The sequence below is a fragment of the Sorex araneus genome, chromosome 5 (genome assembly GCF_027595985.1).
Source record: "Sorex araneus isolate mSorAra2 chromosome 5, mSorAra2.pri, whole genome shotgun sequence".
Lineage (NCBI taxonomy): Eukaryota > Metazoa > Chordata > Mammalia > Eulipotyphla > Soricidae > Sorex > Sorex araneus.
This window is the reverse complement of record NC_073306.1, coordinates 174,277,985-174,289,446: the sequence shown is the minus strand read 5'-3', so window position 1 is coordinate 174,289,446 and position 11,462 is coordinate 174,277,985.

Below are 11,462 nucleotides of genomic sequence, written 5' to 3'. Positions count from 1 at the left end.
ATGATCCAACACCCAAACCTCCACCAGTGCACATCTTCCACCACCAATGTCCCCAGTAAACCCCTCCTTCCCTCCCCCTGCCTCTGTGGCAGACAAACTTCCCTAAAAAAGACAAACTCTCTTTTGTATTGCTTGTTATGAATAGTATAAGATGTCACACAGTCGCAAGAACTGCCACGTGCTCCTAGAATTCTAAAGTTTTAGATAATTAGGTCTAGAGAAATCTCCGAGGTGAGCTGCTCAGTTCGGAGATTCTTTTGTGTCTCTGGATCATGGCTTTTAAGGAGCTTAAGTAGCAGCCACGACAACGGGGGGGGGGGGGGGGGAGGGGGGAGGGGAGATGAGAGGGACTGGTCCACCCCCTATCCCTTGAGGCCTGGAGTTTGTCCTCACTGAACCCATATACCTGCACTTCTCATTGGGTTCTGGAAGTTGGCAGCTGCCAGGCATTTTAGGGTAAAGCTCTGAGAGTTTTATCCTTACCTAATTCCTTCCTATCCCTTCATTTTGAGTCACTCTCTTTCTCCCCTTCTGTCTAGCTGTCATTCCTCAACTGAGGATTTGAAATACCTGTTTCTTCCTGCCATTTTGATCCTGCTTCCTGGAGTTTTCACACTCAATTTCTCCTTCACTCTCCATTCCCGCTTAGTTACTATCATACATGCAGTCATTACTCAACTCACCCTTCTTTGGTTACCTATGAACACTATAAAATCTACTAAGTGTTTTTGAGGAGGCCTCCACAACATTGCGTAAGAGGTCTGGTGGCCACTTCCAGTGATCTTTCCTCAACACTGTGGGTCTGATGGTTTAGTACTTGGGCTGACAACACATATTTTTATGCATAAATTTCAATTAAATTTGTATATATATTTTAAAAGTTAGCAAAAAACAAAATCATGAAATTTGCTTATAAATGGATGGAGATGGAGAGTATCATACTCAGTGAAACGAGTCAGGAGAGGGACAGATAAAGAATGTCTGCATTCATTTGTGGGATCTATTTTTCCTTATTTTCATAGGGGTCATATATCCAAAAACAGTAACAAGTCTCACAATGGAGACGTTACTGGTGCCTGCTCAAGCAAATCGATGAACAACGGGAGGACAGTGCTACAGTGCATATTCAAATGCTGGGGATTGGAGGTAGGAAGTTCCACTCCTGGAGCCAAGTGATGTCAAGGACAGAACTCAGAGACTTACATGTGACCAATCATTTGTATGCTACCATTTGGGCTATCTTCTAGGCCCTAAAAATGGTCTCTTGGGGAGGGTAACTGGGAGGGAGGGCGGAACACATCTGGTAGTATTAAGGAAATGATATTCAGTGACCCTGAAATAAAACAAAGCAAGAAAGTAAGAAAAAAATGTAGTTTTTTAATGTTAATGTAGCCTTCGAAGAGTCAACATTCTAGAAAATGGAAGAGATTGGCAAGGATGAAGAGCCATATGCACATTAATATGTTTGGTATATTACCCAAGTTCTGTATGAATGGTTACTTTTTGAATGGTTACTTTAGTAGTAACCACTACTAAAGCTTGGATTCTAATCGCCTTATTCTTTTTTGTTTGCTTTCATTTTTGTTTTTGTTTTTGGGTCACACCCAATGACACTCAGGAGTTATTCCTGACTCTGCACTCAGGAATCAATCCTGGTGGGCTCAAGAGACTATATGGGATGCTGGGTATCAAACCCAAGTTGGCCGTGTGCAAGGCAAGTGGCCTACCTGCTGTCCTAGCTCTCTGGTCCCACTAATCCCCTTATTCTATATTCTTGCCATTGTATCACGATTTAATATAATTTCCAAAATTTAAACTTTGACAGCTCAAAGTTTTGCTGGGTGGGAAAAGTGGGACCTGGTCACATTACAAACACTGATTATGACTAAACAGAACTGGGAATATAAACAATAACTATTTTCTACTGCTTGGGGAATAGATAAGTATAAAATTATATTCAACACTCACTTTATTCAATAGAGCACTCCACAGAATCATGCTAAATTACAAATGACAGCCAAAATGTTTTGAACCCTTTTAAGTAAAAGTACTCCATACTAAACACTCTATTTGCTGATTTTATCAGTGTGTGATGTTATCATGTTCAGTTTATAGGAGAACTGAATATATAGCTAAGAAGTACTAAAACCAAGTTTGTCAGAATTCAGTCCGAGAGAATGAGAGCTTGGCCAGGCTCCACTGCCTTCTGGTGATAATTGTTTCATCTTTGCTTCTTCCTAGGTATCTCATTTTGAATAAGAATCAAGCGGGGGTAGGGGTGGGGGGAGAGATAGTATAGTGGGTTGTGTACTGACCAAAGGACTACGAAGCCTGTGGCTCTCTCTCACCACCTGCGTTCAGTGGTCTCTCTGCTCCCCACCTGGGGATGGCAGATTCCATGGGTGGACGAAGGAGGAAATGAGGAAATGAGAGCCAGGCTGGTTGCTGATCAGTTGTCGTTTATTCCATCCTATCCACGCGCCTGTTCCAGTCTCACACTGCCCCTCATTCCCGTCTCCTCCTGTCTCCCTTCTCTCCCACTCCAACGCCCCCATTTGGGGGTAGCACAATCAACATATGGAAGTCCTTCCTGATCACCAGGGGATCAGGCTCAAGGGTGAAATGTCACTTAGGGGTTTTTCTCCTGTCCTTAGTCCAACAGCTTAATTAACATCTTAATTCTACTTCTTAATATTAGTTATTTTGTATGGACACAGTCAAAGGTACACTAAGCTTATAGGGTGGCTCTTGGCTCTCCTGGGAACATCTCGCTATAGATCTCAGACTACAGGGCTCAGGCCAGATAAATCACTCCTAACCCTAGCAGGGTCCGAATCTAGTTGATACTTTTTGGGTCATGACATAATTTGTTCATGACCAAGCTCTTACTTATAGTTAAGTATTTTGGCGCTTTGGGCTTGCCCATTTCGAAGCCAGGATAGCTCACAGCTTGCCCTGGGTCCATCCAGTCCCTTATTGAAACCTTGCTTTTGGGTGCTAGAAAGTAATGGCAACTGAGGCCTAAATTCAGAGAACAGATACCCAGGAATGAATATTATTCAGAATCAATAAACTCCCAAGTTACAAAAGCATAGCATTAACTGCCTCCCTGTGTCCATACAAAAAGGACATTGCTCTGAATTAACTATGCAAAGGACTTAAAGAGAAGAGAAAAGCAATATTTACAAGTTAACAGTCTGATTAAAAGATAAAGGTGACTGACTGGTTGGGATTGATAGAGCACAAAGAGGTTACAAACACACACAGAGGAATGGGAGCACTGTGATGGGAGTAACCCAATAAACCTAAGCTCCTGTGGCACTGTTATCCTACAGTGGGTAAGGTGCTTGTCTTGCACTCAGTCAACCTGGGTTCTATGTCCAGCAACCCATATGTCCCCCAAGCACTGTCAGGAGTAATTCCTGAGTAAAGAGCCAGGAGTAACCGCTAAGCCTTGCTGGGTGTGATCCCAAAAAGAATGAAGCTAAAGATACAATTTAATTTTTTTAATTTTGGGGTCACACCCGGTGATGCACAGGGGCCATTCCTGGCTCTGCACTCAGGAAATACTCCTGGCAGTGTTCAGGGAACCATATGGGATGCTGGGAATCGAACCCAGGTTGGCTGCATGCAAGGCAACTGCCCTCCCCACTGAGCTCTCTCTCCAGTCCTAAAGATACAATTTAAGTGGTGGAGCATGTATCATGTATTATGATATTCTGGGTTTGATTCCTGGCAACACACAGATCCTCAAAAGTTGCAGGTATTGTTGCAGTGGGCCCCATGGCCCATGAAGACTATCTAGGGAACTCTGTCCTTCCCGACTCCCCCCACAACTAAAAACAACAAAACAAAGAATCAAATCTCCCATATTTACAGTCAGGTTCTCTAAGGAAAAACAGAATTCTAATCCTCGACTTGATATCTGTATGTTATAGATAAATTCAGTTCTGAAAATTTCATCAACAGTATTTGCCTTCTTCTCAAGCATTTATTTGGGATAGTGAAGAGAGCACAGTTTGATGAGTACTCTGTTGCTTGCTGATTTTGAAGATGTACTTCTGGATAGAGCTCTTGTAGTTACAGAAGCGAATCTAATTTTGCTAAGTAATGGTACTTTTGCTTTCCCCCTTCCATAAGCTTTCACATCCCTGAAATTGTGAAAATTAAAAAAAAAAAAAAGTTCATCAGAGGGGCTGGAGCGATAGCACAGCGGGTAGGGCGTTTGCCTTGCACGCGGCCGACCCGGGTTCGATCCCCGGCATCCCATATGGTCCCCCAGCACCGCCAGGAGTAATTCCTGAGTGCAAAGCCAGGAGTAACCGCTGAGCATCGCTGGGTGTGAACCAAAAAGCAAAAAAAAAAAAAAAAAAAAAAAAAGTTCATCAGAAAAACCCAGGTATTCAGGACTTGTGCCTGAAAACTCCAGGCTCAACAGAACCGGGAATGGGTGACCTGCCCCCATCACCCCCTATTTCCGGTAGCTTGGCAGTCACCCCCACGAGCTGCCATATAATCTCATTAACGGCCATGATCCAGAGACTCCATATAAACCTCCCAGAAGAGTACAGAATGATACGCCATGGTCATGCAGCTGGACCCTGCACCACGCTGTTTCACTCAGGGCAGCCTGGAGGGGGGCAAGTGAGTCCCGACCCCCCACCCCCTAATGGAGCCAGCCCCGGCAGCCATAAACCTCCAGAACTCAACCACCGCCATGCTCATGGCCGCCCTACACACACTCAGGCTGAGCTTCACCTATAAGGAAAACTATTCCTGGACATCTCATACTTTACACCACTCATATACCAAGAGTAGCACTCCACATTTGGTGGAGCTTAAAGTACAAGGCTTTAAGGCTAACCAATCTTAGAGGGAAATATATTTATACAGATATATGTATGTACACACATGCAGGGGAGCACACACACAGGCATGCACGTACAACCAAGGAATTATATGCAATATTGTAAGTACCCTCGGAACGCCCACAAGTAGTGGATCCAAACTCTGGGTATCCCCTTATTTTCCCTGGACTTCAATTTCGTCATTTGTGGGTAAAAGGAAATTATTAATTTACTGACGGGGGCTCCCATGGGGGGCTCAGGTGGGACTGGGAGCTTCCTTCCAGGCAATTCTCAGGTTCTTAGGTAATATGTTCCACAATTCAATGTCAGGGCTCAAGAATGTGCTGCTGCTCTGGCTCTGTGGTTCTGTGGTTTTCCAAAACTACCCCCGTTGTGTTTGGGGGTCTTCAGTACTACGTTCACCATGCTCTGCAAGGGAGGACGGGCGGGGAATGGTGCTGGGGATCGAACCAGTGCTGTGCATGAATCTTAAGCTAGGTATTATCTTCTCGTCCCTAGCAAGTTATTTTGAGAACTGTTTGAAGTGATAAAATCCATTAATATTTTATATGCTTTATATAATATCAAATTACACCATTTTACCACAGGAGATCCTGGGATTCTTGGAATGAAAACGCTTCCCTCCAGAACCTACTTGATGAGTCATTGTGGTTGCAGTTTATATTACCATGTTTAAGTCAGGAACATTCTAGCCAAAAATGGAACTCTGAACCTGTTAATTTTTCCTCTTTAAAGCACAAACCTTGTATTAAATGGGGTGTGTGTGTGTGTGTGTGTGTGTGTGTGTGTGTGTGAAGCAAGATAATTTTTATTGAAACTTAGAGAGATGTGAGAGGAGAGGATGAGAGGAAGTACCAGTTTAAGAGAGAACACAGGCTTCTCCGGAGTAGAAAAAGCAGAGAAAGTCAGATATGTGGTCCAGACAGAAAAGGGGCTTGAAGAGCAAGCATGAACTTTTTTTTGGGGGGGGGGAATTTAAAAAATTTTTTTATAAGATTGTTCACAATATTTGATACCATTTATTTGAACACCAATCCCACCACCATTACACCTTCCTACCACTTTCCATCCTGAAACCCAAACCCTGCCCCCCAAGTGGAACCAAAATAATTTATATTGTATTGCTTGTTATGAATAATATGCTAAGAATGAGAGAAAAAAGATTTCTTAGAGGAAAGTGTGAAGATTGTTGTATTTCAACAAGGAGCCATTAAGTCCTTCTATGAGAGATTAGTAACATGTTGTTAAAGGTTGAGTCTTGTATGCATCACTTTATCACCGTCATCCCGTTGCTCATCGATTTGCTCAAGTGGGCACCAATAACGTCTCTGTTGTGAGACTTGTTGTTACTGTTTTTGGCATATCGAATATGCCATAGGTAGCTTGCCAGGCTCTGCCATGCGGGCGAGATACTCTTGGTAGCTTGCTGGGCTCTCTGAGAGGGGCGGAAGAATCAAACCTGGGTTGGCTGCATGCAAAGCAAATGTCCTACCTGCTGTGCTATTGCTCCAACCCTCCAGGATTATATTTTTTAATTTTTTATTAGTGAATCACCGTGAGGTACTCCAGGATTATACTTAGAATAAACAGTATCATTCCCCAAGTTAGGCTTATTGCTGTGTTCTCTAATTCTGTTCCCCTTACACCTAGTTCCTTTAGATTAGCCATTTCTCATCCCAGGATGTTCCAAGGGTGCCACAGGTGAAAAACATGAACATGTAGGCCACCAGGAGATGAAAGTAGATTAACAGGGGTCACATTGGAAAGTTGAGGAACATCACTTTAGAAACTTGCCAGACAGATTTTCCTTCTGTTAATGCTACTTGTTTTAATTTTCAAGGGAAGGACCAGGGAGGTGGCTCAAAGGATTGGCAAGTGTGTCTTAAATATGAGAACCCCAGGTTTGATCTCGGAGCACACCCCAAGTAGTGAGCCAGCAGCAGAACCCAGTACTGCTAAGTGTGGCTCCCAAAACAAAAATAAAACAAAATAAATGACAGAATGGATAAACCTCAAAAATCTGACTTTGTACTGATTTTTCCCCCAGTAATATGGTCAACTAGACACTCCCAAGAAATATTTCAGCTCAACTATCCTTTAAAAAGTCACATTTGGCTGGAGATGTGGCTCAGTGGTAAAGTCATATGCTGGGAAATTCATGAAATACATGAAATTTCTTTGTTTACATAGTCAATCATATTAGAAAGGAAAAATATGTGCAGCTTCTACCACACATACATGGGGAGTAGGCCCTGGACAGCAAAATGTAAATTATGTTCTAGCTTAGCAGAAACTCTTTACAAATGTGGGATAATAGATGGGAACTAGACCTGGAAGCCAGAGAGGAGAGGGACCACCAGCGTGACCATCCGTCATAGGGTATGTACTTCCGTTTGCAGTCTAAAGAGACAGCACAGGGGCTGGAGCGATAGCACAGCGGGTAGGGCGTTTGCCTTGCACGCAGCCGACCCAGGTTCTAATCCCAGCATCCCATATGGTCCCCTGAGCACTGCCAGGGGTAATTCCTGAGTGAAAGAGCCAGGAGTAACCCCTGTGCATCGTCGGGTGTGACCCAAAAACCAAAAAAAAAAAAAAAACTAAAGAGACAGCACATAAAATTACCTTTTTTTGACGTTGGTACAAGAGGCAAGTGAGAAAAATCTTAAGAATTCATAATCATGGGCCTGGGCAATAGCTCAGCGGGTAGGGCATTTGCCTTGCATGCAACCGACCCGGGTTCGATTCCCAGCATCCCATAAGGTTCCCTGATCACCGCCAGGGGTAAATCCTGAGTGCAGAGCCAGGAATAACCCTGTGCATCACCGCATCACCGGTATGACCCAAAAAACAAAACAATTCACAATCATGGAGTCTGGTGTGATAACACAGCAGACAGGGCATTTGCCTTGCACACAACTGACCCTGGTCCGATTGCCAGCACCCCATAGGAGGCCCACAGGAGTGACCTCTCAGCACAGAGCCTGGAGCAACCCCTGAGTACCCTCGGGCGCAGCCCCAAAACAAAAATTCGTAAGGAGGTGTTGGGGGTGCTGTTCAGTGACTCAGTGCCTGCCTTGCATGCATGAGACCTGGGTTCTATTCCCCACCCTGAAAAGAAAAATCATCACCAGAGCTGAGGGAATAGCTCAAGTGGTAGCACATCTGCTGAGCACATTTAGGTCCTGGGACACTGCAGCTGGGAGTGGCTTACAAGGACTGCCAAGTGTGGTCCCAGACACACACACATACACACACACACACAAGGACTGCCGAGTGTGGTCCCAGACACACACACACACACACACACACACACAAAAGCTCAGCTGAGAGTGGCTTACAAGGACTGCCAAGTGTGGTCCCAGACACACACACACACACACACAAAAGCTCAGCTGAGAGTGGCTTACAAGGACTGCCAAGTGTGGTACCAGACAAGCAAAAGGATCACCTTACATTCTTTCCCCCTCTCTGGTTTTTTATTACTGCCAAGTGAGAACCACCAGAATTATTTTCAGAAGCAACCACCAGGGGGCAGTTCGCCTGATTTTTTTAAAACTTGATTATCTAGTAACTACCGGTGTTAAATGTAGAAAATAAACCAAGAATGATGTCACAAATCTGTGTCGAGGTTATCTGTGCATTCTAAATATCAAAGGACTAAGAGATACTGATGCCACAAAAGGTATTTGTTACTCCTGCCCAAAACCATTTTAAAATAACAATCAATGAACACAAAAAAACCTAAGAAAGTTGTACCAAGTCTTACAGATCTTTTGGCCTTGCTGAAACACCAAATGGCAAAGGTGAGACCGAGAAGAGAGCACGCAGGGCTGGAGTCCACGCTTCCATGTGGACGCCCAAGGCCTGATGCTCACCACAGCAGTTTCCTGAGCACTCTGGGGAGCAACCTTCAAGAATAGAGCCAGAAGGGGCTCTGTGCTTGGAGTGGGACTGTTGGCTCCAAGCAGAGCCAGGGGTACGCAGGTCCCGTACCAAAGGGCACGGGTATCACCCTCCTCCCCGCAGCTTCTATAGCCCTGGAAAAAGAATCTGATGTTTAAGATGGGAGAAAGAGAAAGGAGAGAAAAGACAAAGACAGAACCAAAGACAGGTCTGACAGGTTCAACACTAGGGCATGTTCACTACTCATTTTGAAATACTAAATCATTCTGAAATATACATATATACATGGACTCGCATAGATAAAGCATGTTTATGTGAGAGTCAAGATTAAACTATTTTTTTCAAAAATTATTCCAACACCTTGGTAGGAAATGTTCTGCCTCTGGGGCTAGAGCGATAGTACAGCGGGTAGGGCGTTCTCCTTGCATGCGGCCTACCCAGGTTTGATTCCCAGCATCCCGTATGGTCGCCCCAGCACCACCAGGAGTAGCCCCTGTGCATCGCCGGGTGACCCACAATGCAAAAAAAAAAAAAAGAAAAAGAAACGTTCTGCCTCTGTACTTGAGATAGTACAGCGGGTAGGGCTAATTGCCTTGGATGTGTTCAATCCCTGGCATCAACTATGGTTCTCTGAGCCCTATAGGGAGTAACTCCAGAGCTAGCAGAAAGCCCTGAATGCTCCTGGATGTGGCCCCAAAACAAATAAACAAAAAAGTTCTGCTTCTGGGTCCAGAGAGCTAGTCTAGGGGCTGAGACACTTGCCTTGTCTATGGCAGACCCCAGCTCTGTCCACAGCATGTCACAGTACCATTTCAAGCAGAGCCAGGGGTAGGCAAGCCCTGTACCACAAGGCAACATCCCCTCCCCCACCACCCGAAGCTTTTATAGTCCTGGAAAAAGAATCTGATGTTTATGGGATGGAGCGATAGCACAGTGGGTAGGGTGTTTGCCTTGCATGCAGCTGACCCAGGTTCGAGTCCCAGCATCCCATATGGTCCCCCGAGCACCGCCAGGAGTAACCCCTGTGCATTGCCGGGTGTGACCCAAAAGGCAAGAAAAAAAAAAAAGAATCTGATGTTTATTAAAAACAAACACACACATTAAATCAGAGGCTGGGAGATGTAGCTCAGCAGTATAACACTTGCTTGCACATGTGAGGCCCTTATTTTGATCTGTGACAGCACAAAAATAAGTAATAAATTCAAAACAAGCTTAAGTACAATGAGCACCCACACACACGCCAAAAAAAGCGGGGGGGGGGATAGATTTCTAGATAAAGAGGTAAGGGCTGTTCTTTAAAATTTTTTTATATTAATTCAGCTAACAAGGTTACAATGAAGTTTATGGCAGTAATGTACAAAGTCTCTGCACCCCTCACCCCTCCAACATTGTCCAGGTCACTTCTAGTCCAATCTTTATTCCTCCACAGCCCTCTGGCCGCCCACCCCACCCCACTGCCAGGTAATTAATGTTTGTCACTGTTTGGTACCATTCTCCTTTTGTTCTATACACCACACATGAGATCCTCTAAGATTTGTTCTGACTTAATTCACTTAACAAAATATCCTCCAGTTCCATTGAAGTTGCAGCATAAAGGAAAGGTAATTTCTAAATACTTCAAAAGATAACCTACATAATTTGGATATCACTAAGATTGTCAAGCACGATCAGTTCACAGTATCTAAGGACCACTGTTTCAGATCAGAAAAACCTGTATATACAACCCTTTTATGATTTTTTTTAAATGGACATGAATTTTATTCTGAATCACTGTGCCTCATCTTGAGAGCTTTTTATTAAAGCATCTATTGCACTTGATACATTAGGGAGTAATAGTTTTACATTTCCAGAATTTCATAAAAATGATTACCAACTATCAAGTATCCTATTTCAATCATGATGGCAGTGCAGGTGGAGTTTGGGATTTAAGTTGGGGCTCCAATATGAACTTTTTTTCTGTTTTTGGGTCAACACCCAGCAATACTCAGTAGTCACTCCTGGCATTGCTTGGGGGACCATATGGGATGCCGGGGATCAGACCCGGGCAAACGCAAGGCAAATGCCCTACCTTCTCTCTCTCTCTCTCTCTCTATATATATATATAGATAGATAGATAGATAGATAGATATAGACAGATATAGATATATATATACCCTAAGTATATAACTAAAAAAAAAAAAAGCCTTTTTGAGGCACAGTATATCACTAATAGGAAATGTAAATTTAAACCAGGAGTTATGGCTTGGAGTTTAGAAAAGGAAATGTTTGAGGGCTAGAGCAATAGCACAGCGGGTAGGACGTTTGCCTTGTACGCAGCCAACCCGGGTTTGATTCCTCTACCCCTCTTGGAGAACCTGGCAAGCTATCGAGAGTATCTTGCCCCACAGCAGAGCCTGGCAAGCTAGCCGTGGCGTATTTGATATGCCAAAAACAGTAACAAGTCTCACAATGGAGACATTACTGGTGCCTGCTGGAGCAAATCAATGAGCAATGGGGTGACAGTGACAGTGATATTTGAGGGTGCTGGAAGAGTGTGAGGGCTGGGTGGTAATCTAAACATTCAATATCCTCTTCTACTTTTTTTTTTTTTCTTTTTGGGTCATACCTGGCTCATGCACTCAGAAATTACCACTGGCGGTGCTCAGGGGGACGCTATGGGATGCTGGAAATCGAACCCGGGTTGGCCGCATG